Consider the following 15,806-nt stretch of genomic DNA (forward strand, 5'->3'; position numbering starts at 1 on the left):
AGAATGATAAAGATTCAATTGAAAATGGGGTCATCTTAGTAAGGTTTATGTTCTCTAACAAATAACTGATAAATAATGAACAATACAGTTATTCATATAAAACTAACTGTTATTCACATGCTTTATATTATTGCAACCATTGAAAGACATAAAAATTTGTGTGAAAGGAGGTCAAAAAGCTAAAAATACAATACATTCAATATATAACTGTAAGGTAAATCAATTAATTATATCTAATTATAGTTATTCTTTTTCTGCACTTTTAATCCTCTAAATCATTTCCGTGATACCAACAGATGACACCAACATTGGCAAGGATTTACAAGAAACCAATGAAGCATAATAAATCAATACATTTAGACTGCAACTCAGATCAATAAATTTGTTAAAAAACAGCCAAAATATGACATGATTAATTTGATGTTTTATCAACTGGAATAAACAGGAGACATTCAATCAACTGGTTTTGTATGGAAGACAATAGAGAAATTTCTACTCTCCAACCTTCCATAAATGTGAATTTGACAAAATCCTTAAATAATCTGTCATGAAATGTCATACAGCTATCTAATTGAACTGTCTAATTTGTCTTTTTCTTTATTGAACCAAGTTCACCACTCCCATGTAAAAATCTATTGACAAATGGCAAGGAAATGTCCAGTTACATTCTCTCCGTCTTAGATTGATTTTTGCTGAAAAAAATGCAAACTAAATACTGGTCATTTTGTCTGAAATAAATGAGAATTGGTGCACAGCTAGCACTTTAAGAAAGGAGATGTAATTATGAAAATTTACATTATAGAAAATGACCAGTTTATATCTAATCCTGTCCAACAGACTTCTTACAAGAAATGTCATTTTAATGTGAGTTGAGAAATGTCCATTTCCACAACTGATGTATTTGTGATCCGTCAGTCCGGAGAAAGCTGATAATTCTGATGTATTCTTGATCCTAATGGATTACCACGACCAAATCCCTCTGGTAATTACCTCACAAATTCTATTAGATTGGCTTTAACTAAGTGTTTACTTTGGCTAACAAGTCCACATCTGTGGTCAGCCAGAGAGATTTTCTTCCTCAGTTAATACTGAATCTCTTGAATTCATATCTTTAATTGAAATATCAATAGCCATTGTCCTTGCCCATAACAACTATTTCAAGCTGATGGTTCAATAAGAATGGTATTAGTGTATAGAAATAGTACTTATTTATTGGATATTTTCATCATTATTTTTCAAATAAATAGAAAAAAAAAGAATTGAATATTGTTCTAATATTCTGTAATTTGAGACTTGATGTATGAGAGTTTCTTTTACTAGTTGAACTGTCTATTGAATGATAAAAAATCAATTTGGTTATTTTTATTATCAGACTGCTTATAGGCAAGAAAGCATTATATTTTATTATATTCTGTAAAACAGAATTTTATGAAAAATGCTAAATTTTCAATGTCAAGAGCCAATGACTTAAAGGAGGCTGGGGCCAAGTTATCTACATGGAAATAAGATGAGCCATGCTACCAAATATTATAATGTATCATTACTGCTTTTCCTCAAACGGACTTTATTACAAACTTTAAATATTGTTAAAACTGATGTTGTCAACACTGATGCCCTTAACAGCATGCATTAGTCTCTAAATTTTAGCTTATTAATAGCTAGTGTGATCTTGACCCCAACTTAATATAATATGCCCTCAACCAGTGAGTCTTTATAAAACTAAATTTTGTCAAAATATAAACATATTGGGGGGAAAATCAACCTCTATAAAACCAAAATTTTACTAATATCTTAGTGTATTGGTAACTGCTGTGACCTTGACCTTTGACCTATTGACCCAAGTTTGTTCAAGTTTGCTCTCATCTACTGAAGCATTGTCACACCAATTTTGGTAAAGATACCATTACAACGTTATAAATTGTACAGAAACCAAAGACATACTGATGTCTTGAAAGCATTTATCGTATTATTAGTGGTCTGACTTTATTCTAAATCTTCACAAAATAAATATGACAAAAAAAATAAAATAAATTCAAAACACCTAGACTGCAATCATTAATTTCCAAATAATCTGATAATTTTGAAAACATAATCGATTATTTATCATCGTTTAGCTTTCAAAGACAGATCATCTATCATCGGGGATTTTCAATATTACGACACTATATCTATTGGTACTACAGACAACTGAATACACAAAACACATATATGATGATGTCTATAAGTCTGATACATTGTACATATGAAGGAAAGGACCAGTCTGGTAAATAACAATGAACCAGCAAACCAACAACAAAAATAACTAAAAGACATCTGGAGGCATCATACATTCTTCAACAATTGACATGTGACTATATGTCGAGTTCTAAATCATCCTGAGTCTACAAAAGCTATATGAACACAATATCAATATAACCTATTTAAAATAATAATTATTATACCCTTAAGCATATTTTTTGTCCTTGCTTAGAATATTACCTAATTACAACTATACATGGCCTGGTACGATTATTTTGTACAATTTAGCTCCAACAGTACCTGTTTATGTAAAGCAAAATTATATCCGGGTGAAATTTGATCCGGAGGAAAAAATGTCACAGTAGTTGTTGTTATTTTTTTATCCGGAGGAAAATATTTCCCTGGGATATTTTTTCCTTTGTCGTGAAATTGTATCTGGGGAATTAACTTATCGAATAGTTATTAGAAAAAAAATATCCTTTACAAATACTATGAAATAATAATAGTGTATTTGAATTAAACCTATTTTGTAAACAAATGTATTATAATGGGAATTATTTCACAAATTATCATTGAAAAAATTTCCTGAAAAAAATCAAGTAAATATCATTCTTTTAAAAAGAAAATTATCATTAAACATAAGAAAGAAAACCAGAAATAATTTCAAAGATCATAATTGTGAAATAATATCATGATTAAATAAGGTAAGTGAAATACATGTAAAAGTGAGTAAAAACTGTGAAAAAGAATATGTAATTATCCCATGAGATGTAAAAATGAATATAATTCTATATAATTACAAAATCTATAGAAGTGCAGCTTTATTTACCCTCAGGAAATTATTTTTTTCGATTTCACCGATTACAATAATTTTCATTAATTTTTACATTTGACTTTAGGCACAGATCAATTATACTTGCAGGAGATTATTAAGTTTTCATCCAATCAGTCCTCAAGTATGATTGAAAGGTCTGACCACTGACCATCACACTGGTCACCATAGATATTGATTCTGTCAACACATCCAAATGTCTTTGTTTTTATAAGATGATAGTGATGATTTATCGTGGAACAATAGTTACTGTGATAGATTGGACCAAAGTATTACTTTCACACAGACTATCATACATTAATAAAAGTTTGATAAAAAAAAAATATGATCTATTAATAAGAAATATAATAGGAAATTCATCATGTTCGAGTCAGATATAAATCATTTTTGTAGATTTAAATCTCAATCAATATGGGGATCAAATCTGTGTTGTATTTAGATATAACTTTCAGTTGAAGTCAGTTGTCTGCACAATCAAAGTTCTAAATGTAACTGAAGGTAGAAAGCATTGAATTTTTTTAACATGTTAACTGACCTATAGATAAATCCTAGGTATTCAGTAAAACAATGTGTGGCAAAAAAAATCTTAGAGTGCATTTGTTTCTAACCCGAAATTTTGTCATCGATGACTATCGTTTAGTAAACGTTGAGCTGCTAGAAACAAATACATCGTTTAATAAACTTTATCGACCCCGCGTAGTCAGACAGAAATAGATTACACTCACGCACTGTAAACAAACAGGTAAAAGTGCGGGAAATAAATAACCAGGACTTTGCGAAAACAACACGTGCTCGTAATTATTTAAACGACAAATGCAGAAACAAATTTATCGTTTACACGTCTCAACGATAAACGATCAACGACTACACGACTATTTTGCGCGTACATCGTTAACGTGAACGATGTCAACGTTGACCAAAAAATGTAAGAAACAAATGGATTAAACGACTACGCGCGTAATCGTTTACATCGTTTAGGTTAGAAACAAATGCGCTCTTAGTCTTATGATTTAAGATTTACTATGGTGATACACTAGTCCAAAAAAAAAACTTAATCAAATGAGACTTTCTACAATTAAATTGTAACCAAATTATTTAATAACTTTTCTTATTTCTATTTCTTTTCAGTTTGTGTAATGTGCATAATATATTTTAAATATTTCAGATTTTGATTTTTTAACTAATTTCAAGAGTGAATTGTATGTAATATAAACTTCTGTATAAATATAATTTGAATAGTATTAGGTCTGAAGCGAATAAAATTAAAAAGAATCGCTCCATAGTTAGTCATCTTATTATTAGTTTTGGTACTATACATGTGTATTTATTTATAGTATTACGCTTTCAATGTCTTATGTTTTACTCTGAATAACTAATAAGTATAAGTGTCTCTAAGTATATTACATAACATTATAAAACGAATCATGTATCTCTATTACACTTTAGAGAATTATTCCTGCATATATAATTTATAAATTTCAAATCTATAATGTCTACTTATAACAAAAGTACCACTATAAACTTTAATCAGTGTCTAAATATTTACCATGGAATAGAACTTTTTTCCAAAAAGCTGTTGATATTTCCAGAACAATCATGCCAAATAACCCACGAGAGAAAGCCAATCAGAGAAAAAGTAAGTATATTCTACAATAAAAGAAACATTTCCTGATAATAATGCTATCTAACTACAATTGTTGACAACAAAACTGCAACTAAATGTCTTACTACAAATAATACCACTCGAATATCACTGTCTAAGGACAAACTTAATTCAACTTCATTTTTACATTGTCACTTTTGGTATCGATTTCTGCTTCCATAACTTGATTAGTTTCTGTTTCCAGCTTATGATGGCCATCCCATGAGACCAGAAACTTGAGAAGATTCCGTCAAAGCTAGATATGTCGAGAGTGTTGAAAGCTAAAATGACCCTCATTTTTCAAGCAAACCATTCAGTAGTGACTGAAAAACTGACAAAAATGTCACACTATTAAAATTGCTTCAATCAATAATTTATCTCCTCCATCTCAGGTGTTTTGTCATCACATGGTCAGGGTCTGGACACGTCATGGCATATTAGTAATAGATAATTTACTTTCAGTGTAATCATTATTATTCGTTGGATACCAATTTTTGAAGATTTAGTTGAGTACGTGGAGACCACAAATTCCAATGTTCAACAAATTGTAAATTTGCTGTATGATTAATAAATGCAGACTTTTGGAAAACCATGAAGTCAAATATCCAAGAAAATGAAAGTTTACCTCAATCCATCAAAATTGTAACCCACGACAATAAATGAATTTAATTCACAGTACTAGATTTTAAAAAAAACTGGTCAATAGTCAAATATAACAGGAATCCTACATAACCTTGTCATTTTGGAGGTCAATCAACTGTAAATTTATTTTTATGCCCCATTTATGGGCATTATGTTTCCTGGTCTGTGGGTCCGTTCGTCCGACCATCTGTCTGTCCATCCGTTTGTCGTACCGTCCTTCCGTTTATCCATCTGTCCCGCTTCAGGTTAAAGTTTTGGTCGGGGTAGTTTTTGATGAAGTTGAAGTCCAATCAACTTACAACTTAGTAAACGTGTTCCCTATGATATAATCATAACCAAATTAGAAATTTTATCCTATTTTCACGGTCTAATGAACATAGAGAATGATAGTGCGGATGGGGCATCCGTGTACTTGGGACACATTTTTATTGGTATCAATTTTCCAGGTAGGAGGAAAAATTTGATATTCCTGCACATAAATATTAGGAGTCGGTTTCACAAAAAAACTTGTGATTAAGATTGATTGTAAGTCATGAACAATTCAGTATAGTTACGAGAAATCTTAGTCCAAAGTTTTTTTTTTGTGAAACAGACTCCTGGTTTTAACAAAACTCTGCATACAAACCTATATATCATTTTGGTTTAGTTGAGTACAAGTATTTTACTTCTGAGTTCACTAGTACCTTTACAAAGATCATGACTATCCCAAGAATAATAATCAATACAAAGTAATCAATTAGGATTATACACAAGATGGACATTACCTGTAATTATAAAAGGAGTGGACAATGTTGAAGAGTAAGTATTGCATTCCTTAGCATAAACATTACTTGGAATGGGGATTTGTTGACCATGAATTAAAAATTCTATAATTTTGGCTCAATATCTCCTCCTCTCTTCCTTTTTTTTTTTTATAGGAACTGGAAGTTTAACTGGAAAATGTGTATAGAACAAAAAGAAGTTCCTTTAATTGCCTATTTCCAGCATATCATAAGAGCAAGATATAAGACTTGATGGTTTAACCCCACAATGGGGTCAATTATTGATCTTGTCCATGTGACTTTTTTGTAGATTTTATTGTAGTGGTCATTTAAGCTGTTTCAAATTTTATCTCTGTACTATAATTTTCAAGATAGCAACCAAAAAACTTCTGAAATTTGCAAAAAAAAATACATCACAGGGGCAATAACTCCAAAATGGTTAGCTTACCTGAAAATTACAGAGGAAATAGACCACTTTCTACTGATACATTTTTTTTTTGCTCTAACTTTTTAAGTTTTTGAGATGAGCCTCAAAATGTGAAATTTTCTATTCAGGGGCAATAACTCCAAAATCAGTATTCCTATTTTTCTTAAAATTTTGTATAAGAAAACCTTGACCTGCTGATCATTGTTACATCCACATAATTTTTGCTCTAACTGCTTTGTCTTTTTGATAAAAGCCAAAAACTGCATTTTTTCTCTATTTTCTATTTCAACGAAAGCAGCCAATGTTTGCTGACACATCAAATCCTTAGATACAATTCTTTAACTACACCCAACAGATCATTCAGGTTAAGTTCAGTATCATTTGACCCTGAAGTTTTCAAGAAGAATTATATTTTTTAAAGTTCACGACAGATGATTACAACAAAAGGCAAGTGATGATAACAACTCATCTGGCCTTTTTTTAAGTGTACATATGAATAATAAAAGTTAAGTATACATAAATGAGACAGAAACCCCACAAAATTTATGATTTAATACAACACAATGATATATCATAATTACCTTATATGTATATGTAAAGCAAATAGCCTGTAATGTGAGTATGATCAAAACAACAATCAAATAGTTCATTGTTCTGTTATTGTCTCAAATGGTCACCTTTCTCCAGACATAAATGTGTCATGAAACTTAAGATGAAAATAGGACTGATGAAACCATTCAAAGGTTTTAAGTAACAAAGATGATCTATGTAGACAAATCAAAATCAATTTTCATATTGTGAAGGGAGTGAAATATCTGACAAGATTAGGGAGTGAAATACCTGTTAGAATTAGGGAGTGAAATAAGGGGGCAAAACAAGAGGATTCCCTCAGTGGTGAAATAAGGGACAAGAGGTTGTTATCTAGTAGGTGAAATGAGGGAGTGCACAAGAGTTGATTCCGGAAGTGTTTGAATGATATGGGTGCATTAACCATGGTTTCTTCAGTTCGTGAATCAGGAAGTGAACAAAGGTATTCCCTCAGTTGTGGAAATATGGAGTTTATATCTGCTGTTTCCAGACACACTATTTTTCACAAATCTCCTAAATGCACTTACCTGTAACCTCTACAGATCCAACACTGCATCAAAAATATCAGATAGCAATACCTAACTGTATGAATATCATACAACCTAAATATGATTCTGAAGTTTCATAAAACAGAATTATGATTTAAGAAATTATTAGTTTTTCTTGCAGAAAGCCAAATCCAATTGAAAGAATAAACTTCTCCCAACCAATACTACAAAATCTTCCTTACCTCCTGTTGGCATCTTAATCTAATCCAGTACCACAAGATTTACCATACTTTTTATGTCTAGTCTAAATAAAGTCATCAACCTATCTATATTTCATGTGACACCCGACTGTAATAGGATTTTGTTTGGAACAATATTAACTGTCAGATCTCATGCCACTTACACTTTCCCTTTTTCATATCATAAATAATATATATGAGCTCTGAAACTAAATACCGATTAAAACTTCTCAAATCTATCTATTTCATGTTTGCCAATCATAAATTAGATTAGGAACATTAAAGAATCGGCTCATTATTACACAATGGCGATACTGTCACATCTTTATACTTAGTGTCAACGGAAGACATGTCTTAATTCACTAACAATTAGACGTACCTGTTCAACTATCTGCTTAATGGATAAAAAAATATATTTTTAGGATCCACCCAAAATATAAAGATCTACCCCAAGTGGTACATAGTACATTATGATTAGTTCAACTTAGTACAATTAGATGTTTGTCGACAAAAGAAATAAGTTTTGTTGTTTGTAAAGATTCCGGTCTATTAAAATTTAAAGATTAAAACACTGGTCCATACTTGAAAATGATGGGATTAAAACCCTTAGACCTGTTTAAGGGTTAACTGAAGGCATTCATTTTGATCCCTATACAACAAAATTGACATCATTGCAGTAAATTATTTTTTTTATCATGTTACTGTAAATTCAAATTCTTTTTTCAGTCTTCATTATTGCGTATCTTAGACATCATGGACACAAAAATCGAAATTTAAAATGCATCTTTTTATTTTTGCCAAACTTTTCATGTAGCAATTTTCACAATGATAATAGAATGGCTGGTCTTCCTTTTACTGTTATCTTGACTAGATTGATTAGTTTTAAATGAGATTGGAGGGTAGTGGAGGGGAGAATGGACTGGTTTTTCTTCCCTATTTTAATAGATAGTGACACCAGACTGCAGCATTTTCCTTATATGTAATTTCAAATTACAGAAACACAATCAATTTTTAACATCTACTCCTTGCATATATCGTGGCTGTCAAGTCTTTTGACACAATGTTGCATTGAATAAAAGGTTTGAATTAGATGAGCTGTTACTATGATTTTAGTATGGTATATACAGATAAACTGTATTTTTTTTTTAAATTTCTCAGATACACCTATGCACAAGTGTTCCCCATTTGTCTTGCCCTGATCAAAAAAGTACCAAGAGATCTTTTATATTAATCATAAATTTAAACAGTAACAGAACAACAAATTCAAAATTCTCTTTAAGGATGGGTGAGTTAAAAATGTAATAAATAAGACAATTTGGATCAATTTAAGAATTAATCACTTTTTATTTAAACATCAGTCACACTTTGAGATATTATATTATGACACCCACAGGAAACAATTGGTTATAATTTAATAAAATTATAGTATAAACTATGTTTGTTTCAATACCACATTAAGCATCCATTAGTGCAAAAAAAAAAACATTAACCTTTGGGTGATTCAGGCTTTTCAAATTCTTTACAAAATGTTGTTGTTATTGAATTAGTAACTTTTTTAAAAATATATGAAAAAAAATACATAGCCTTACTTTCTAACTATAAATTAAGTCACTGTGACCTCATTTCCTGAACAGTTTATGTCACATTTATCAGAAAAGCCCATGCACACAGAATATGTATTTTTTTCAATTTTTTTCTTGTTCTTTATTCATTTAAAGAGAAAAGGAAATTTTACCAACATATCTTTAGTATAGATTAGAAAAAAAATCCTTTCTTTAAAAGCAAACGTTTTAGATTTTTACCGAATCTCATCTAAGTTTATATCCGTGATTAATTTGTTTAAAAGGAAAATCAAATCCAAAATTGCAAGCCTGAATGATAGCACCTATAAACCAATCTATTCTTACCTACCAATATCAGAAAACAATCTCCAATTTAAATCCGGATCAATCCACCAGATTCACTTACGGACTAAAAGTCTGATCGTTAAATAATGTACAAACAATCGCATTCCTTCTGAGGAAAAGAAATAACACATCACACTTTGACGAACCATTCAATAATCAATAACACTACAAAGAAGATGATTACCAACTCTAACCTTTTAGACACTGCATATAAGATTCCCCCTAAAGAAATGGTCACATGCATTAGTGGCAGGAAAACATGAAGTGTTTGAAATTTTTCCTAATTCACTTGAACATGCAACATTTTAAAAGAATTTGATGGAATACTCTTACATTAATGGGAATAACCACTTGTGTCATTATAAAAAAAGCTGCGGGCATCTTGGCATTAGATGTTTTTTCTTACATCAATGAACTCTGTATGCTTGTTGGTGCAGCAATTATAAGCTATACATACAATATAATGACAGTGTGCAAATCAGCAGAAAATGTTTGACAAATAAAATAGATTTGTCAAGGGAATTCTTGGCTAGACTAATAAATAGTCAAAATGTTGATTGGGAGCAAATACTCATCCAATTACACCATTGGCTGAATTGTCTAAAAATAGGAAGATTTATATACCAATGCTTAATGAAAGTAAGACAAAATTTTGTCAAAAATAGAAAGATTTATATACCAATGCTTAATGAAAGCAAGACAATATTTTGTCAACATTTTTATAAAGAGGAAATATAAGAATGATTAATTACAGATTGTTTTTGTCTAGCAGATGTCTAACATCAATATTCACAAGAGTGCACATGGTTAAAGTGTCTGGCTTTCTTTACAACCAGTGATTTTATGTTGATAACCCTAAATATTAAGTTTAAATACAAGTATTATATTAATTAACTTATCATGATTCAAGAAATTGAGGTCATTCTAAAAAAAAAAAAAACACAAAATACATGTACACCTAACAATCATTCTATGCATTTAATATATTTGACATATTGCTTATATTTAGTATACAAAATGTACAAGAAACAGACCAAATCATGAAAACTTTATATTGACCAATGAACCATGAATATGAGGTCAAAGTCAGATGAACCCTGCCAGATAGACAAATTCACTTTACAATAATTCCATTGATCAAATATAGATGGCATATCAAAGATAGTATCTAAGAAACAAACGTAACCACAAAAACTTATCATTCAAGGTCAGACCGAGACCTCATTTTCATGCTTTATTGAATGAACCATGAAAATGAGGTCAAGGTCAGATGATACCTGCAAGACAGAAATATAAACATTAGAATAATTTTATACACCAAATAAAGCTGACTTATTGCATACAGTTTTTTTTAAAATAGACCAAATACAAAACTTAACTTTAACCACTGAACCCTGAAAATGAGGTCAAGTTGAGATGACACCAGGGAGTTGGACATGTACACCTTTTAATAATTCCTTACACCAAATATACTATAGTACACTTATTGATTACAATATCTGAGTTGACTTGACCACCCAAACTATACTTGTTCACGTATCCATGAAATGAGGTCAAGGTCAATTTAAGTGAAAACTGTCTAGACATGAGGGTTGTGCAAGGTATGCCATACCAAATAAAGTTATCCTATTATATACTCATAATAACAGAGAAATTAACATTATGCAGGGTTTTTTTTCTCAAGATACAAAGTGTAAAATATCCAGGTCATTCTGAAATATTTAGCTTTTTTAAGTTGTTTGTTTTCGTAGGGGACAAAAACTAATTCCTAGATTTTCATCCATAACCCGCCTTTATTTTTTTAAAGCATCAGATGATTACATAATTCTCTTGGAATTATAACTATAGGCAGATGAATATTAATGAATTGATCTGTCTATCAAGAATGCAATATTATGTTTGACAATAGTTATTTACAATTCTATTTGGCAACAATTTAGCAATGCTATGCATGGTCTCAATCTGAATTCTCTGTTTTTCTCTGTCAGAAAGTTTTGGCACAAATCCCTGGAGTATAACTTAATAGTGTTCAATGATTTACATGATTCTTTCTTCAACATAAATAGATAAAATTCCTAGGAAACAAAGAAAAGAGATTGAGATATGTACAATAGCATAGAAATTCTTCCAAATATTTATCAAATACCTAAAATTACTTCCCCTTTTCCTCCTTTGAAATATAAATAATGTAAAATAATTGAATTTGTAGTAAACCGCATGGAAAAGCCTTGTCTGGTAAAAATGAAAAAAGTTGAACTGTTGTAAACAATGGCAAATTTTTTCCTCCAATTATTTCAAAAACCATTTGCACTGCACCTGCAGAGCTTTAAAATACTTAATTACAATTTCTTTTGAAAATCCTGAGAAATTCTGACTTTTGCCAATTAGAGGTGAAACAATTATATCATGCTTTTAATCATATCAAAAATACGGAGATGTGGTATGAAAACTGTAAAATCTTGAAACAATTTTTTTTAGTAATGAATAGCACTACAAAATGAAACAAAATGTTTAGCAATGAATAGCACTATAAAATGAAACAAAATGTTTAGTAATGAATAGCACTATAAAATGAAACAAAATGTTTAGCAATGAATAGCACTATAAAATGAAACAATATGTTTAGTAATGAATAGCAAAATAAAATGAAACAAAACAAAATATTTAGCAATGAATAGCACTTTTTACACCTCCCTAGAGCCAAGTATAAAGATATTGACAAATATAATGATTGTTACCAATGTCACAGTGTTGGATCCAGAAATTTTCATAAAAGGGGGGTCATTGACTGCCAAAGAGGGGGCCCACACCAGTCATGCTTCAGTTGTTCCCTATATAATCAACCACCAATTTTTCCCACAAAAGAGAAAGAAATGCTGCCATATGAAATGACAGCTTCTATACATATTCAAATTATCATACTGATTGGCAAGTGAAATCAGAAAAATTGATAGGTTTCGAATCAACATCATAAGCTGTGCAAAATAGATAAACAAAAATTATCTTGAAACCGGAACTCTGATTGTCATTTCATATCTACATCATTGTATTAAATATAAAACTCATAAAAGCTTACTGCTACTGCTTTATCAATTCTGACAACAAATAACCAGCAGTTTTTGCAATATCTATTATGTCAGTACGTTACTTTGTACAATTAAAACGCCCAATTCAATTTGTAAGTCACTCAATTACAGTAATACTATACTGTTATAGTAGAAATTAAACTGATAGCGGTTATGTAATAGAAGGTGTATCTGAGAAAGGTAAAAGGGTAAGCACCATTTTGAGGTTCATAGCTTCTGATTATATCATATACAATTAATATTAATACAACCCGAGGGAAATATGAGATCATTACAACCCCTGAGTATATATTGGATACAGATGAATAAATGGAAAGATTGGTGTATTTCTATTAATCAACTCCTTTTTCTAATAAACAACTTAATAATATTTTTTAAATAAACTCACTCTTCTAATAAATGTTCCACAACTTTATTTTTTTTTCCCCCAATTCAAAATTGGTATCCCAATCCTCCACATCAAAAAATCCAATTAAGGATAGAAACTAAGACATCTATTACAGTAGGTAAAATGGGTTAAAGTGGAATGACAACTCATTTCTACTCAAGTCATTAATATTGTATTGCTTACTATTCTAAGATCTTAGATTCTATTTTTCTTTCTTACAATCCAAATTTAAGTACTTACGATCAAGTGTAATGTGATATTTGAGTTAGAGAAGTTGGTACCAGGATTATTAATCATTTATAAAAGTAATTGAGGTCATTAGCATCACAAATAGTTCAATTTTGGCTATTCGCTAATCAACATAGCCATCACATCAACCTTATATCTAACTGGGTAAATAATTATCTTATTTTTTGTCCAGTCGTCATTGGACCATACACTTGAGTCCTTGCAGATATGTGTAACTCCCCATATCTTATTTGTCAAGAGTCTGTTATCAAGTGGTTATTATTGGTTTTTATTAATCATATTTGACTTTGTCAACTTTCAGTGGCGGATCCAGGAATTTTCATAAGTGGGGGCCCACTGACTGACCTAAGAGGGGGCCCGCTCCAGTCACGCTTCAGTGATTCCCTAAATAAGCAACCATTTTTTTTCCCAAAAAGGGGGGGCCTGGGCCCCCTGGGCCCTCCCCCTAAATCCGCCTCTGACTTTCTTTTTATTCACACTTATTTTCGTTTGTTTGTTTCACATTTTATCATGTAGGGACTTTTAAAGATTACTTTCGATATATTGGTTTTGCTCATTATTGAAGGTCATACAAATCTATAGTTTACATCTTCTTCATTTGGTCTCTGATTGAAAGTAAATGTCTCATTAGTAATTATACAACATCTTCTTGATTTTATATTGAGGTTCAAGTGTCCCATTCTAAAATAAATTCCAGATTTTTTTGGTTTGCTAAAGAAATTTCTCCTTAGATTGAGTGTATAAAATATGTATGTACAGGGTGGTAAAGATTTAATCTTTTGATATCAATTTCGCTGATTTAATAACTTTGGTAGATTGAATTGAGATATCAATTCATTAATTCTAAAACATAACTCAATTGTTGAGAAAGGATCAAATTATTTCAGATAGGTTACTTCCCCTTATTCTCCTTTTTAAGTATAATTGGTTTCATGTTCTTTTTTTGCGTTGTTGAGTTGCTGTCTCATAAAAGTATATCTTACTTCATATCTTAACATTTTATTTTCAGAATGGCTAATTTTTATCTAATGCAGTAAGTTAATATTAATCAGTATCAAACAGTTGCAAATTGCAATATGATATGAATTAGTCACAGGTGTTTTAATAGTAGTATGATAGTGCAGCTACAAAGTTCTATTGTTCTTAAGTCTGTTGTAATACAAGATGGCATTAATCTTTGAACAAACACATTTACAATTCAAATTTGAAGTTTTAAATCAAGGTGTACTGTATGATCAAGGAGTTTATATAACCTCCTTGGTATGATCAACTCTTATGAGTAAAATAACTTAAAACTTTGAAGTACATTTGTACTTACCTGCAGTATTAACGAGTAAATCGGTCACTCAGTCACGAAGTTCATTGGTCACTCAGCAATGCTGATGTCTCTAAGTCTCTGATGTGGTATCTAACAGCTATTTATCCCAATTACTACAAAACACAAACAATTTACACTTGCAGTTAGAACACTTACTAATATCTATTATATTAAAAGTAGTATAAAATCAAAATGGGACAAAGTACTTACAAAGTACTTAATGAAGTCTTCGTCATCGTCTACATCAGTATTTTCTTTACCAAAGAATTCTGTATATAAATCATTAGTGAGATGACATTAGCAATATTATTGTGTATATAGAGGGTGGTAGCTTTATATATAAAATATCATTTAAATTTAATGTTAAAAATCGTCATATTCACAAAACTTGATGATTACCCGTCAAATTAAACAATTCACAACTAAAAAGACTTAAGATTATGATGATTTGTCAATGGTGATGGCGTAAATGAAATTATATATTTTCTCTTCCTTGGCCTTCATTTGATGGGTTAATTAATCATTTTTATTTTGTATGACCGACAATTAAACGTATTATTTCAATTATTACCTTTGTAAAAATGATTTTAAAGAAAGATAAGTCAAAATGCATTTTGAGAAGTAGGGTGTATACCTGTTTAAACTTATAAATGGTCCAATTTAGTCAAAAGTTTCCATTCAGTTCAAAACTCTATCAAATTTGTAATCTATAAAGTGTTATTCACACTAATGTGTTAATGGTTGTGCAATTTTGCAGAAAAATTTTAAGGTCCCAAGTTACTTGAAAAAGCATAAATATTCAATTACCATTTTCCATATTTTTACTTGTATGAATCATGCATATTCAATGACCCATTACACATTTATACATCTAACTCATAATATAATTAACATATTGCATTTTTTTACATGTCATTATCATAAATGTGTAATTTTCACTACTTCATATGTATAATGTATAAATATTTTGTCATAATAAAATCTCTTATTGTTAATTTTTT

General features: G+C 30.2%; 1 protein-coding gene across 3 annotated transcripts in view; it reads right to left on the bottom strand.

Annotated features, from left to right (window-relative positions):
* The window catches only part of LOC143068875 (neuroglian-like), a 123,190-nt gene that overhangs the window by 67,948 nt on the left and 39,436 nt on the right, over positions 1-15,806 (bottom strand). For 2 of the 3 annotated variants that reach the window (XM_076243222.1, XM_076243229.1), the window contains exon 2: positions 14,806-14,918. The gene's annotated coding sequence lies outside the window, so the exon portion shown is untranslated. Of the gene's footprint in view, positions 1-4,616; positions 4,718-14,805; positions 14,919-15,806 lie in introns of all 3 variants that reach the window. The other variant, XM_076243237.1, reaches the window with a different exon arrangement.

This window comes from Mytilus galloprovincialis, chromosome 1, assembly GCF_965363235.1.
Source record: "Mytilus galloprovincialis chromosome 1, xbMytGall1.hap1.1, whole genome shotgun sequence".
NCBI lineage: Eukaryota > Metazoa > Mollusca > Bivalvia > Mytilida > Mytilidae > Mytilus > Mytilus galloprovincialis.